Here is a 16,532-nt window from a genome sequence, read left to right on the forward strand (position 1 = left end):
GGGAGGGAGGGAAAGAGAGAGAGAGAGAGAGAGAGAGAGAGAGGGAGGGAGAGAGAGAGAACCTTTCAAGTTCATCACACTTACGGTGCTGTGTTGGTTGGAGAAGCTTTGAGGCTGTGTGGACAGTCTCAGTTCCAGATTCTCAAATGAGCATCATCTAACCAGTATCAGCAGAAAGTCTTGATTCTCTGCGCTCTTGGGCAGAGGCTTCAAAGACTTTGAGATGGGATGAAACTCTTCAATGTGTCATTTCAACTGTCGTTAAAACACTGTCTGTGTTCCCAGCTGCCGTTTGTCTAGCTGTCTTCTGATTCATATGTCCTTCCAGAATGTCCTATGAGGACCTCAGCAAGGATGAGCACAAACAGTTCCTCTCATCCACATGCATGAAGAATACAATTTCAATTGGATTTAAATGGCAGAGGCCATAGCGGGCATCCAAAATGAATGGCTGTCCTTGAATAAGTACTCAGTGTAGGTTCCCAATGTTTGGGAGCCTGGGCTTCTCCATTTGCTCTTCATCAGAAAGAAAGCCAAAGGCCTCTCAAGGTTAGGCTTCTGGGATACTGGTCTGGTTGTTACCTTTAATTTTTTTTGAGCATGCTGAAAGGTTTTCCATAGTGCACATACACACACACACACACACACACACATACACACACATATACACACACATACACACACATAACACACATATATACACTCATATACACACATATATGCACACATACACACATACACACATATATACTCACATATACAAATATATACACATACATATACACACAAATACACACACACACACACACACACACACAGTTTAAAATGTAGTTAGAAGGAAGATAGTCCTGATGGCTAAATAGTGTTGTTGTTAAAAGCCATTGTTTGGGGCTGGAGACACGGCTTAGTGGTTAGAGAATTAGCTGCTCCTTTAGAGGACTTGGGCTCAACTCCCAGCATCAACATGGCAGCTCACATCTGTTTGGAACTCTAGTTTTGAGGGATCCATGGCACCAGGCATGCATGTGGTACACATAAATATGCACACAGGAGAAATATTCATATATATAAAAATAAAATAAATCTTTAAAAAAAGAAAGCCTCACTGTCCATTAAACAAAATTCCCAGTGCCAGGTGCAGAACACCCTCTTGTGAGCTGTCCATCAAGAAAGTTCCATAGACCTCCAAGCACCAAAGGCTATTGCTATTCTTCTTAATTGCCCATCAGAGTTAGACGATGAGGACACCCCCACCCCATCTTCACCCTGCTGCAGTCTCAAGACAGAGTGAAATCAAACTAGAATTAACCTGGAACTAATCTCTTTCAGATGGGCAGCTTTCATAGTGCCAGAAAAGCAATACAAGATGCTTGAGAGATAGGGTATCAATGATCTTACCCAGCTGGGAACCTTACGAATGTTAACTCTTACCTGTCAAGCAAGATGTGCCCAGTGGTGAAATAGTGGTACAGCTGTTGTGTGGATAACCATGTGCTCTCAGATTAGATTTGAGGCCTGATTTACTGAAGGAAGTGCATGGCTGGTACTGTAAACCTGGGAGGAAGAATCCATGCCCCAGAAAGTTAGAGGCTGTGGAGAGAAACTCACTGGCATTGCTTTGCTAAATTGACATGGTGACAAAGTCCATTCTAAATGTTTTTATTTATATCTATAGACAAATGCTACTTACTGTCAGCTTCAGTCAAAGAAGCTGCTCTCTGTGGTGAAAGGCAGTGGATGCAGAAGATTCATGGCTGCTCAAAGAGCTTAGCCTGGGTGGCAGTTAAACAGGTCATTTATACCACCGACTCTTCTAAGGCTCAGGGAAGATCATGCAAATGGAAGCAGAAAGAATGTAAGAGCCTGAAGACAGGGAAATGCTGTCTTTAAGGCACAACACAGCCATCAAAAGCCCGATCTCATAGTAGCTGGAGAAGCCTGTGTGGGTTTGTGAAAGACGGGGCCTATCAACAATCCTGGATCAGGGAGGAGCTCATGGGCTCCTAACTCCTTCCTGCTGAGTAATTTGATGCTGATGGCTTCTAAGGAAAAAGAGTCATTCTTTTTCAGTAGTGTACTCATCAGCAAGCCAGCTAGACTCCAAAGTACAGTTCTACACTTGTGGCCACACAGACGGTCCTGGTTAACTTCAGTACAAACCAAAACAAAATGACAGAGCATGGTAAAAAGACCTGTAGTGAGGATGGGGTGACAGGGGAAGGAGAGCGACACAAGAGTCAAGAGAGAGGAAACAGAATGTACGGAATCGCCAGAGAACAAATTTAATTAATTAAAGAACTTTGATGGTGGATAAGTGATACAGATATCTTTTTTACCAGGCACGCTTAAAAATCTTTAGGCTTTTTAAAAGGTCTCTTAAGTAGTTACTTTTCTTTCTGTAACTGTTTATTAACAAGCATTGGTTGCACATTTTAATGAGGAGCAGTGTGATGGCTTTCTTAGTGCACACTGCACTCACGGATCAAATACAGGGTCCGTCCTATCCCTCCCCATCCTGATTTGTGTACCATTTCCAATGTCTAGTAACCATGTTTTACTTTCACACTAAAATTTTTAAGCTTCTACAAATGAGAGAGAGAGAGAGTGCATGCCTTTCTGCTTCTGTGCATTTCATCTTATATAATGCACATCAATCTCTTTGATTGCATGTCTGACTCTATAATATGATCAGTTAGATTCACTTTCTCTGATAATGATGGAATTCTCTCTTATTCTTTTTCCCAGATCAATACTACCTTATTGGTTATCTGCACCACATTTTAACACTTAGCTTGTGTTGTGTACCTGGACTTAGTCCATCTATGAATAGACTTGAATCCTTAAGACAACTCTATTCACTTAGAGCATACAGTTTGATTCTTTTGGCACATGTACACTCACATGAGACTACCATCAAAATCAAGACAGTGGATATTCCTCTAAGGCTCCTGCAGTTTCCCCACTCTTTATGATCTTTCCCTCACACTCACTCTCTCAGTTAAAACCCTTATTTGCTTCCTACTACTATAAACTTACTTGTTCTTTCTGGAATGTTATATTAACAGAATTATACCATAGGTGCTGTGTGGTGTGTGGGTTCTTTTGCTCAGCATTACTATTTTGAGATTAAATGCATAATGTGTTTCAATAGTGCCATCTACTTGATGGCCAAGTGGTGTGGGTATATTACAATTTAGTTTTTGGCAGACCTTTACTTTAGGATTTTACCCCAAGGGTTCTTCTGCAAGGTGCTATACCACTATGCATTACCTTAAGCATTCCAGTTGCTCCATATTTTTTGTCAATATTTGGCATGATCAACCCTCCTCATAGTAGACATGCGTAGTGGGAACTGTCTTCTCAGGAAGTTAGCATAGCTTATAGCACTTCCTGATTGAACTATCTGTGAATAATACGTTTTATGAGCTTTGTTTTCCATCAGGATGGTAGGTGTTTCTTTTAGTTGCCTAATTCAGTACAACAGTTGGATACAAACCCAAGACTACGCATCTCTATTTTGTTTCTGATCTTGCAGTGAAAACATCATTTTATGGGAAAGTTTGATGTTAGCTATGGACTTTGGTAAATGTTTTAGAAGTTTCCATAAACTTGTAGTTTGTTGAGAGTTTCAGTTAATAAATGGGTGTTCATGTTGAATTTTGTTGAACATAGTTTTGTTCAACTGTTGAGACAATCCTATACTTTCCCTCTGTTTATAAAAATGGGGGATTATTTTTGATGGTTTTGAATGTCAAACCAATTTTCATTCCTGGATAAAACACCCACTCAGTCATCTTCTATTATTCTTTCCCCACATAGTTTAGACTTCTTAAAGTTTTGTTTGGGATTTTTTTACCTCTATATTCATGAAAGATAGTTATAGTTAATTATTTTCTTATGTCTGGGTTTAGTAATACAGAAATGATGGTCTCATACAACCAACCAAGAAGCATAGCATTAATATTCTTTAGGCAAACTCTCCACTGAGGTCATCTGGCCCTACTGTTCTCTTATGAAATGTTTTGAAACTACAAATAAAAATGACATATGGGATATGAGGCTATTCAGATTACTTCCCATGTAGCATTGGTGATTTATTTCATCCTAGTTGTTGGATTGATTGACATAAAGTTCTTGTCAATATCCCCTCATTATCCTTTGAATAGTCCTGAAATACTTAGTAAACCACGTGTTCTCCCTTTAGTTTCTCAAAAGTCTAGCTACAGGTTTATTATATCATTAGCTATTGTGTTAAGTTACTTGGCAGTCTGGTTCTCTTTGTTTTTCTTAGGTAGACCATGGCTTGTTTAGGATTAATTTTAGCACCTCCGTGATATTTGGCTCCAAAACTCTAGGGTCTCTAGCTTCTCCTGACTTTAGTTTTCGTCTCGTCGATTCAGGGAGACTGCACATGGTGCCTGGGTCCCCAGTTCTGTCATCTGTAAAGAGGAGTTCTGGGGCCTGGGTCCCCAGCTCTGTCCTCTGGAAGGAGGACTTCTGGGGCCTGGGTCCCCAGCTCTGACCTCTGGAGGACTTCTGATTCACTAGCTCCATTTGTTTCTCAGTTGCAGTGATTGCTGTCCTTTTCAACCTGGATTTTGCTCTCTTGAAGAGCTTGCTTTCATAATTTTTGGGGGGGCGGGGTCCGGTTTTGTTTTGTTTTGTTTTGTTTTTGAGAACGGGTTTCTCCGTATAGCTCTGGCTGCCCTGGAACTCACTCTGTAGACCAGGCTGGCCTCGACCTCAGAAATCCACCTCCCTCTCCCTCCCAAGTGCTGGGATTAAAAGCGTGCGCCACCACTGCCTGGCTGGGGTCCGTTTTTTAAGTAATTCTGGGCAGGAAAATAAATCTGGTCCAAGTTCCTTGTTGTATGGCAGGAAGCTGATATCACTCAGATGAGCTTTAAAGGCTAGTGTTTATTGAGAACTGTATTCTTAATGTTTCTAAGTACAATACAGTAAATGGAAAAGCACAAACCAAGAGGACTATAAAATGCCCTATTATGATTCTCATTTTATAAGTGAAGGTATTAGGACACTAAAGGATGAAATGCTGTCTGCAAAGTCTGACACGGGCAACGAACATGAGAATAGGATTTTCATCTAGATGTGTCTGTTGCCAAATGCGCTATCTTCAGCAGGCTCTTCCCGTGACTCTTACATGTAGCTTTTACTGTTTAAAAAGAGACAAATTGCCTTGTCTTATGTTAGCCAACATGGAGATCATCCTTTTTAGAAAACCCCTTTTTACTTTTCTTAGTGTGTATGTGTGTGTGGTGGAAGTGGGTTGTATTTATGTGTGTGTGTTCACTTGCCTATGCATGTGTATGTGGAAGCCAAGAGTCTATGGCAAGGTCTACTTCTGTCACCCCAGCCTTATTTTTTTAAAAAAAATTTTTTTGAGGCAGGATCTCAAAAGATTGAGAATTGAACCTGGAGCTCACTGACTGGGAAGGATGGCTGGCGAGTGAGTCCCCAGGACCTGCCTGTGTCCCCTCACCAGTGCTGGGGTACAGATATTTGCTCCCACGACTGGCTGTAAGTGGGTTCTAGGATCTAAACTCAGGTGCTCACGATTTTGCAGCAAGCACTTTGCCCACTGAGCCCTTTCTCCTCCTTCTTTTCTTCTCCTTTTCCTCTTACATGTAGCAGATGCCAAATGGGAAACTCTATAGGGTTTAAACAATATAAAGCCTGATGTCAAGACTTCATTGAAACAGAGTGCTAGTTTACATGAGATCCGGACTTTTCCTCCCTGTATGTATTGAGGCAAGTTGAGGCTGAAAGTTTATACAATAATAAATTTCCACAGCAAATGTATTAATTTTGGTCAAGTAACCACCATCTCCTTTCAAACAAGAGGAGAAAATGTTAAGATGCTGTGGAGACATCCCTAAAGTTTGAATGGAAGGAAAAATGAGGTTCAACTTTCAAGTCCACTGCCAACTTGAGTGTGAGCCCTGGCATGAGGGCTCTTCTGCAAAAAGATCAACTGGTGCATGCTCACAGCACGTCCAAGGAGCTCAAGAAAACCCCACAGGACAGAACGGCTCTCAGGCCAACAGTTTACACAAGGGCAAGCGAGTGTTTTGTTACTGATCCTTTTGAAGGGAATATTAACACATAATTACAGTGGTGACTCTGGGACGAATTTGAGTACAGTTCTGATGTTCTCAATTACCTGCAGCCAAAGAGGTTCTGATGATGTCACTTCAGGAGTAGAGATGCACAGTCTCTAATCCAGTGCTTGAGGATGGATGCTATATTCAATGTTAGGACTTAACTTCTTTTCTAATTTTCTTGTTCTCTCTCTCTCCTCCACCTCTACTCCCACTCCCTCTTTACGTTTGTGTGTGTGTGTTGTGTGTGTGTGTGTGTGTGTACAGGCATACATGTCCTTGTTAAATTCTACATACATAAGTAAAACATATCTTTGAAAGTAGGAATTGTACATACCCAATACTGTTAGGGTAACCAAGAGCTTGAGAATATATAGCCCAGAGACTTAGTGTAAAACCAAATATTACTGTTCTACAAAAGAACATAGTAATAAAATGACACCTGTCTTAGTCAGGGTTTCTATTTCTGCACAAAACATCATGACCAAGAAGCAAGCTGTGGAGGAAAGGCTTTTTTCAGCTTATACTTTCCACATTGCTGTGCATTGTGCAAAGGAAGTCAGGACTGGAACTCAAGCAGGTCAGGAAGCAGGAGCTGATGCAGAGGCCATGGAGGGATGTTCCTTACTGGTTTGCTTCCCCTGGCTTGCTCAGCCTGCTCTCTTATAGAACTCAAGACTACCAGTCCAGGGATGGCACCACCCACAATGGGCCTTCCTTACCTTGATTACCAACTGAGAAAATGCACCCACAGCTGGATCTCATGGAGGCACTTCCCCAACTGCAACTCCTTTCTATGTGATAACTCCAGCTTGTGTAAAGTTGACACACAAAACCAGCCAGTACAACACCCAGTGAGATTCTGTTACACTCACTGGTCAGTGCTGTGTTCAGTCATCATCAGAGAAGCTTCCTCCTGCAGCAGGTGGGATCAAATAGAGACAGACAGGCAGACAACAAGCAGAGGGTGAGAGACCTTGGAACCCTCAGCCCCAAGTGGGATGCCTCCATCAAATCCCTCCCATCAGGACTCTGGAAACCCTGGAGAAGAGGAGATGGGAAGAGTCCAAGAACCAGAGGGGATGGAGGACACCAAGGGAACAGGGCCCTCTCTCTAAATCAACAGGATTGATGCGCCATGAACTCACAGAGAATGAGGCAGCATGCGCAGGCCTGCTCTGGTCTGCACCAGATGGGATCCTAGAGCTGAAAGGAGAAATCTACAGTTTACAACCACCTGCATATGAAAATTTAGTTTTCTCCAAGGGAGTTTCACTGGAGAAATAAACTATTTTTAAGGGTAGGACTCATGTCTAGCAGTAAACAAACTCAGCTGCATTTTTGGAGGGTCCTTGTCTCATAAGGCCCTTTCATAGCTTTTTTTTTTAATCTTATTTTTTTATTTTTATTTTATTTTTAAAAATATTTTATTTTTCTCTCTTTTTATCCCACAGGACCTTTGTGTATGATGTATATTATGGCTTCCAGTCTAGTGTTTCTATGGGAATTCTGAGTGTGTGAAGGAGGAAGTCTCTGAGTCTTTATCAGTTTCTTTTGCCCTTTCTTGGGCTCTTTTTCTTCTGTTTGTTTTCTCCTTATTCTTACATGTTTGTTTTATCTCCTCTTATTTTATTTTTATTATAATTCCTTAGAAGCTTCTTTGTTTTCTGATAAGAGACAGAAAGGGGATAGATTGGGAAGGGAAGGGAGGCAGAGAGGAATGAGGGGGAGTAGAGGGAGGGGGGAAACTGTAATCAAGATATATTATATAAGGGGGCGGGGAGAAAGGTGGGGAATATAAATAACCAGAAAGAGGAAAATCACCCACTACCTAATCAATTAATAATAACAAATGAGTGACTTTTATTGTGGTCTCTACTTGTCCACTATATAAAGTAAGTGTGTGTGTGTATTTGTGTGCGTGTGTGCATGCTCGCGTGTGCGTGTGTTGGGGAGAGGTAACCGATAACTCCTGATCATCTTAAGCCTCAGGCAGAGGTCTGGAGTATACTTGGTGTTTTGTAAGAAGGTGAAGAAAGGCCTGAGATCTTAGCTGGATTTAGGATGGAAAGGCCCTTGCCAGAGCATGATGTGTTCTTATATATTGTTTTATATTCTCAGTCTAAATCCTTCTAACTTCTGATTTGTGGGCATCCCCAGAGATGGAATGCCTAGACCTATGATTAGGCAGTGAAGGTTTACAGGGAAGTCTCAAACATGACTCGGGCTTAAGCCTGCACTGGAATTGGTGAGAACTCTACTTCCCAGAGGTGCAGCTGTGCAGGTTACAATCCACAGGGGCCCCTATCATGGCTGTGAGGACAGAGAGAGCAGCTTCCCATCCCTGGATCACACAAGTGCTATGAAGGCTGGCTTACCATAAGTTGAATAGAGTCATTTATGAGAGCCTAAGTAGAAAGAATTGGTGGGAAGGAAGGGTGTGTATCCGGGGAGTCCATGTGTTAGTTTGGTAATTCGCAGGCCATTGAAATTTCCCTTTTTTCCCCGTTTGGAAAAATGCTTAGTTGTAGACAAAGAAGTCAACTGTGGTTTAAGCAAAAATAAAGGAGTGTTGGCAAAGGCAGCTGCTGTCAAGATGAGAGGCAGGGGAGACAGCCCAAATACCAGGCAGGTACAGCATACTGACAGGAGTGGGATGACTTGGCAAGGACTGGCTACCCTCTTGTCTCTGCCACTGAAGGCTGAGCTTCCTCTTCCAACAACTGCAGAGCTTGTGTCCTGAGTACAGTGGAAACACAGTATCCTATGTCTAAACATTCAAAGGCTATAAATACTTACAGATCAAATACTCAGTCAAATTAAACATCTTGTTCCTTTCTCTTGACAAATACACTTTACTAATCAGCTGACAAAGTCAAATATAAGAATTTTCAACTTCTTCGCGTCTAATGGATGTATTTCTGCTCTAAACCAGACCAGAGCACATCTCTCTTATTTGACCATACCAGCCTGCTACATCAATACCAGCCACATCTGCAGATAGCATCCCTTCACCTTTCTTTGGGTCTAAGGTGTGAACGGTCTGCTTGTAGGGAAATGGACATAGGAAAGTTTACCACAATGTCCTTAAAATGTCCTTGGAGTCGGTGGGCAATGAATTCAGGGGCCCTGGGTCTTTGGGGTGTATTCAAGAAGCAAGTGTGGAGGTCAAGCTCTGAGTGGGTGTGTCCTGTCAGATATGTACATTCTAAGGAGGGGGCATAGAGAAGGACAGATAGGACAGAACCCTTAAACTGAGCCATAGTTCATCCCTCTTGCCTGAATCAAAGCAAGCTACACCAACACCAGGTCTGTAGGTGCCGCGCTGTGAACTGTATTTGGCTGCTGTCTTGCTTTCTCTCACTATACCAGCATACCTGAGGATGTTCAGAGAGAAGAGGTATATTCATCTCAGATTTTAGAAGCTGAAAGTCCAAGGCTTTGGTGAACTACCCTCCCGCAGTGTGTCAGAACGTGAAGGACAACCTCACAGTGGGGGCATGGTCAGAAAAAAATCACATGGTGACACAAGAAGCCAGACATCAGGGACAGGCCAGTCTTGACCTTTTTTATAAAAACCTGAACCTGCAAAAACTATTTGGAATCCTGAGAAAACTGCATTAATCCATGCATTTGGTGCCCCCAGGGACCTACCAACCTTTTTCTGGGCTTACCCCTTAGAGGCTCCATCACACTACCACACTAGAAACAAAGCTTTGAGCACATAAACCCTAGAGGAACACACCTAAACCACAGTGATGCCTACCAACCAACAGCATGAGTGCTGCCCCAGAAGAAATGAGTTTGTAGATGGGTCAGGATCACATCCTTAACTTCATCCCTGAGAGAGCAAGCTCTCGGTGAGGTGCAACAGAAAATAGAATCTATATAAATAGATAATAAATATATAAATGAGGTCATGAACACTGCAGGTGGTCAAAAAAGCAAGGAAACATGCGATTCCCTGCTACTTGATATGAACGGGGGAAGTCTTCTGTTTGTGTTGCTAATTTCCATTTTGAGGTCAGAAGTATCTTCCCAGAGGTTGATGGGAGTGAGAGTAGGTGGCCCTTGGGCATTAGCTGGTGTAGTAGACATTTGCCACTTTTGTCTGTTCCCTGCCCACTTCTGCTTTCCATGGTTGGAATGTTGTCAAAAAGCCGCAGAGTCTGACCTACTCAGAGTGTCACACACTCGTGGTTGCCCATTGTATCCATGCAAAAATGGGCATTGTATCCCGGCTGTTGGAATGGCTTGTGGGACATCAGCTGTTGGCATCAGTAACTAATGGCAGATAGGTAAGAGGAAGATATTTAGAAAGGGGGAGTTCTATGCAGAAGATGTGGCAAGCAGGTTACTAGAAATTCCTTCCCAGAATCCAGAACTTGTCTAGGCAGACCCCTCTGCCTGACTAAGTCAGAGCCAAGATGTCCTCAACTTCTAGCTGCTATTTGTGTACTTCAATGTGCTTGGATGACAGTCTCAGGTCAAGAGACACCGCCTAGAGGACTAAGTTTCTACATCCTTTGCTCTCTGCTAACAGAGAGCTCCTGGTAGTCAGCATCACCCTGAGCTACAACACCTTGGAGTTTGACTCCTAATTCCATCTGTTTTCCATATGCTTTGCTTTCCTCAGTGGTCAAAGTGGGTGACAGCCTGGAATGAGAAATGAAGCTTAAGGTGGGAGGCTTCTTGGTGCTCTTGGGTTCTCTTGCAGTTAGATGAGACAGCCAAGTATTGGGGCTTGCTGTTGGTCAATTATGAGATGATACCTCAAGTGACTTACCAGCACCCACTGTTTAATGGAGGCAGTTGGCCTCTCTGTTATAGAATCAAACAACTTGAGGTCAACAAAAGTAGTTCAGCAAATGACGGAAGATTCTGCAGAGGAGAGGGGAATGGTATTTGTTGATTTCTCTCTGGAGACCTCAGGTTATTTGACTCATTTGGATTCAAATATGGGTTGCTTTATTCGGTGTTTTGAGCCATGTGTATGCTGAGATGACACTGTCTATAAACCATGCTGAGAGGAAAAAGAGAGATGATCATGCAGGGACAGGGACAGCACTGCCACCCCACCTTCCCACTGGAGACCATGAATCTGCTCACGTCTGTGGATTTGTAAAGAATCTCTCCTCCTTGCTTTTTTCTTGGCCAGCATCCAGGCTACTCTAGGCTCTGCTCCTGTGGGTTTTCCTTTGATTTGTGAGGGTCTAGCTCTTTTAATTTGACTCACTTTATTTCCCAGATGGAATATGCTGGAGTTCATGATCCTCTTTGTTTCGACACCTCTTCTGCTGGGGTCTCTGGGTGTTCTCCTGGACCCCAGGAGACCTCACACCTGCCTGGTTGTCAGTGGGCAAAGCTACACAGGGAGATGGACTCTCTCAGTTCTCTGGTGGAATTTAGATGATTCTCCCCCTCTTTTGGTTTCTTCCATACAATAAAGAGAGTCCTTCCCCATGGGTACAGAGCTTACAAGCCAAATAAAGGAGATTCAGGTTCATTTGCATGGGTACTGGGCTGGTACTGGCATCTTCACATCTGGCCTACTTTACCAACTTACCATGTCCTTCCTGAACTCAGACTACAAAACCAAGGGGGACATACGTGTTCTTGATACAGATACAAAAATGAAACTGCAGCCACGCAGAATTTGTGCTCTTTCTTATATACGCTGTATCATTTGATTTTTCAGCAAATCAGGCAGGAGGAAGAGATGGTGATAATGACATTTTAAACATGAAGTGAAGCTCAAAGCTTGTCTGTGAGTACGAATCTCAGTCCACATGATCTGCTATAACAGAATATCTAGGACTGTGGAATTTATTAAAAACCATAGAGATTTAGGCTAGGTGGGAGAGTACTCAGCAGGTAAAAGAACTTGCCATCAACCTTTATAACCTGAGTTCAAGTCCTGGGAGACACTTTGTGGAAAGAGAGACCCAACTGCCACATGTGTACATGCACCATGGCATCCATGTGCACACAGATACATGAATACATAAATAAACATGAATACAGAAATAAAGATGAATGAATGAAAGTAATAATTGAAAAATAAGCATACGTGGCTCACAATTCTATAGCCTGGATAGTTCAGGAGAATGGCTCTGGCATAGGATATGAGCCTGAACTCTGTGGTTAAATGAAGAGAAAGCAAGGCATACTTTCAAAATGGTGGACTAAAGTGTGCTTCTCACTCCTAGAGATGCCTTCTATGGCTCTCTCTTAATCTTTGCTTTGGTGTGGTTTAAGAAGGGAAGACATTGCTGTGTTTAGAAGGGCTGTGTGGCCCTTAGATAATGGAGACCTGGCTCTGCTGCATCTGGGACACCAGCATACCAGAATGTGAGGTCATTTTCCTTGGTCCAAACCCCCCAAATCAGGCCAAAGTCAGTTTGGCAGTGACTTTGGGCATTGAGAGAGGGTTTTATGGCAGTACCTCAGGAACATTTCTTGGTATCACCAAAAGAAAACACTTCTAACTCCTGCTACTACCAAATGCAATTGCTCCATTAAAGATGCAGTAGGAAGGTACTTGTACTTTGAAGGATGTTAGCATACATTCAGGGAAGCACAGGCTCTGTCAGTTCTGTGGTTTTCTCACCACTAGCTCTCTCTCTCTCTCTCTCTCTTTCTCTCTCTCTCTCTCTCTCTCTTTCTCTCTCTGTGGGGGTGTAAGAATAAGACTGTAGGGCAATGCCAAGATCCCTTTTTAACAGCTTGCTCTTAATTTAACCAACTATTAATCCTTGAGTGTGGCTGTGGGTCTTGGCTGCCCACTTTTGTCTCCTGCACGATGTTTCTGGAACATACTGGTTGCTGCCTTCTATAGCTCTCCCTCCCTGTCTGAGGGCTTCTCTGGCCACAGGGGTATCCTCTGGTGGAGAAGCTTATGAAGCACTGAGAGAGCAATGCTCCAAGAGCAGTCCTCCACCAATGATGGAGAAGACTTGAAAAAAATTACTCACCTTCCTTGGCCCCTCTGTGGATGGTCTTGCATCCATCTCTATGGTGTCCCTGTGATATTGAGCTCTCATTGCCTACAGAGGTAGTCTGTTCAGTCACATGGTTTGTGTGGGCTTCCTCTTCCTGGGCCACTTGTCTGGGCTTACATGTCTGCCAGTATTTCCTGGAATTGACTCTCAAACAAACTACTTGGGCTCACATCCTTGCCCCAGTGTCTGCTAATTGGAGGACTCAACCAAACTGAGAAGGGGTGGGGTTCTGTGTAGGAGGTTAACAGTCAACTCCAAGCACACGGACATTTTGGAAGCATAGGCGAGGACCCCAATCTCTCAAATGTCCCTCTAAACTAAGATGATGCCTTGGTATTCCTGAGCATACATGCAAACTTGAAATTTTTCTGTCAAATTCAAACTCTGAAGCCGGGCATGGTGGTATACACCTTTAATCCCATCACTAGGGAGCCAGAGGCAGGCAGATTTCTGAGTTTGAGGTCAGCCTGGTCTACGGAGTGAGTCAACAAGCAGGTAGGGCTAAACAAAGAAACTCTGACTCAAAAAAACCAAAGTAAGTAAGTAAGTAAGTATATAATGAAAATAAACAAAATTCTGAATTTGTGGGCATTTAATGGTTATAATAACTAGATAATATGTTTTTTGAACAAACTCCTGAAGATTTATTTAGCTACAATTAATCAGATTAAAATTTTTGTATACTTTTCTTCTTCTTTTTCTTTTACCCAGTCCTCCTCTACCCCCAACCCACCCCTGAACTGCAATTCTGGCAAGCACCTTATCATTGATTCAAAAATAGTTGATTAATGTACACCCTGCTACACCACAAGCCTGACCAAAACTTTTCAATGTGGATTTTTTCCCCCTGGTATGTATGGCTTAACCCATTCAGATAAAAGATGCTTATTGCTTAAGGCATCTAGTTATTTAAGATGTGGTTTGTTTTTCTAAGTCCACGTTGTATGTACTTAGAGAATTATTATTTTTCTAGAATAATATTTTAAAATAATTTTTTTCAGAGAAATTGCTTGGCTCATTAGTTTTTACTATTCTTGTAATTACAGCTTTAAAATGTGAGGCTTGAAGGAACAACAGCCACTACAAACACTGGGAAAACCAAAAGTTAAAACTGGAACTGGGGATTGGAAAGCAGGACTTTATCAGCTGTCTTTTCACAGATGCCATGTGGCTAGGACCTGGGCCAGCCGGGCAGTGGGTGGCTCAGCCATCCTTCAGCTTACTGGAAACTGAGGTGTTTTTCTGACAGCAGTAATAAATCAAGCATCCACAGGAAGCTAGTGGATGATTGCAAGGAAACATAAGCTGTGCATGCTCTGCCTGGAATCGCTCCTCAGTGATTTTGCTCATTGGAGTTATTAGAGAAACAGACCTCTCATCTTCAGGAGGATGCACCCACCCTAGATGTCAAAATAACTGCTAAGGTGGAAATATAAATCTGCTTACAGCACGCACAGGCCACGTGGAACAATGAAGTTCTAAAGTCTCGGTGGCTTAATTCGCATGAGCACATTACAAATAGCTGTTTTGTTTTGTTTGTGTGTTTGACTTTCTGAATTGAAGTTCTTGGCCTTCTTTGGGGGTAAACATTTTCAATGGGTACAGTACCCAAAGGGAATTTGCTGTAGTTCACAGGGAGCAAACAAATACTCTGAGGTTTTCATTTTGACATCCCAAAGAGCAACTTGAGAGTGAAGTAGTTTTCAGTGCTGGAGGGATGGGTCAGCCAGTTAAGGACACTGGTACTCTTCCAGAGGACCCAGCTTCAGTTCACAGCACTCACATGGTGGCTCATAACTGTCTGTAACTCTAGTTCAAGGTGTCCCAGTGCCTTCTGAACTCTAAGGGCACCAGGCGTGCATGGGGTCCACAGACATACATGTAGGCAAAACACTCATACACACAAAATGATGATGATGATGATAACATAAAATGAGGTAGTTTTTGAACTACATTGAAGGCGACCATTGGCTTTGCCTTCATAACCAACTTTTGGGCCACTGCAATGGTTCTGATGTATTTAAATTTGATTTTGTTGTTGTTGTTAGAGATAAAAACACTGACTTGGCTGTATGTCAATCCAATAACATTATTTTAGATTGATAAAGTTAAAATTTTAAAGTAGTTAATTAATAGCATGCTTGGGCCCTTCTTTCCCTCCTCGGGGAATCATCTTTACACTGCCCTGGTCCGAAATGTCTTCTGGACCACTAACACCCACCCCCTCACAAATACTTGCCCCCTCACCAATACCCACCCCTTCACTAACACCTGCCCCTTCAGTAAAACCTGCCCCCTCACCAATACCCACCCCTTCACTAACACCTGCCCCTTCAGTAAAACCTGCCCCCTCACCAATACCCACCCCATCAGTAACACCTACCCCTCACCAATACCCACCCCTTCAGTAACACCTACCCCTCACCAATACCTACCCCTTCACTAATACCCACCCTTTCGCTAACACCCACCCTCTCACCAATACCCACCCCTCACTAATACCCACCCCTCACCAATATCTGCCCCTTCACTAACACCCGCCCCCACCTGCCTCCACCTCACTGTAACATTTTCATGATCTAAACTACTTTTTGATATATTATAGCTGGGCATGGGAGCACATTATAATTCCAGCCCTCAGGAGGCAGAGGCAGGAGGATCATAAATTGGAAATCAACCAAGATTACAGAGTGAGTTTGAGGTCAACTTGAGCTACATGAATAGACCATATCTCTCTCTCTCTCTCTCTCTCTCTCTCTCTCTCTCTCTCTCTCTCTCTCTCTCTCTCTCTCTCTCTCTCTCTCTCTCTCTCTCACTCTCTCCCTCTCTCTCTCTTATTCTCTCTCTCTCTCTTTCACACATACACACACACACACACACACACATACACACACACATACACACACCACACAAACATACCTCATGACCAAAAGAATAGTTCTATTCACTTTAATTTTGTTGATGTATTACAAGATCTTTCTCTGTTTCTTTTCTAGGTTGGGGATCAACACCCCTCCCCACAGGAGCATACTCACAACGGTGCATAGCACTGTCTGACTCGGGTACCTTGTCCATAGGACAGAAAAAACATCCTATCCCAAACCTTGATTTTCTCTCTCAACTTGGCTGCCACACAGACTGTTGGAATAAATATTGTCATGCTTCAAAGAAATTATCTTGGATTTCCTTTGAATTTCTGAAGCATCAACTACTTGAGGAAGGTAGGGAAATATCACTCTTACTACTCTCAAGAGATTATTTAGTTTCAGTGATTCCTCTAGGAAGAGCCTGCACAATGGCTGACTGATCCTTTTGGAACAAGCGGACATGACTGTTTCCTCTATTTCTCTCAGGGATGGATTAAGGATGCATTAAATCTAGACTGTACTGGAATAGGCTGTATGTCCCAAAT

General features: G+C 42.8%; 1 long non-coding RNA gene across 1 annotated transcript; it reads left to right on the top strand.

Moving 5' to 3' along the window:
* Positions 1–11,825: 11,825 nt before the first annotated feature.
* On the top strand, positions 11,826–16,292 carry LOC116071237. The gene is made up of 2 exons (XR_004110775.1): positions 11,826–11,886; positions 16,117–16,292. It is a non-coding gene; the product is annotated as an uncharacterized LOC116071237 (long non-coding RNA).
* Positions 16,293–16,532: the final 240 nt, after the last annotated feature.

The sequence above is a fragment of the Mastomys coucha genome, unplaced genomic scaffold (genome assembly GCF_008632895.1).
Source record: "Mastomys coucha isolate ucsf_1 unplaced genomic scaffold, UCSF_Mcou_1 pScaffold22, whole genome shotgun sequence".
Lineage (NCBI taxonomy): Eukaryota > Metazoa > Chordata > Mammalia > Rodentia > Muridae > Mastomys > Mastomys coucha.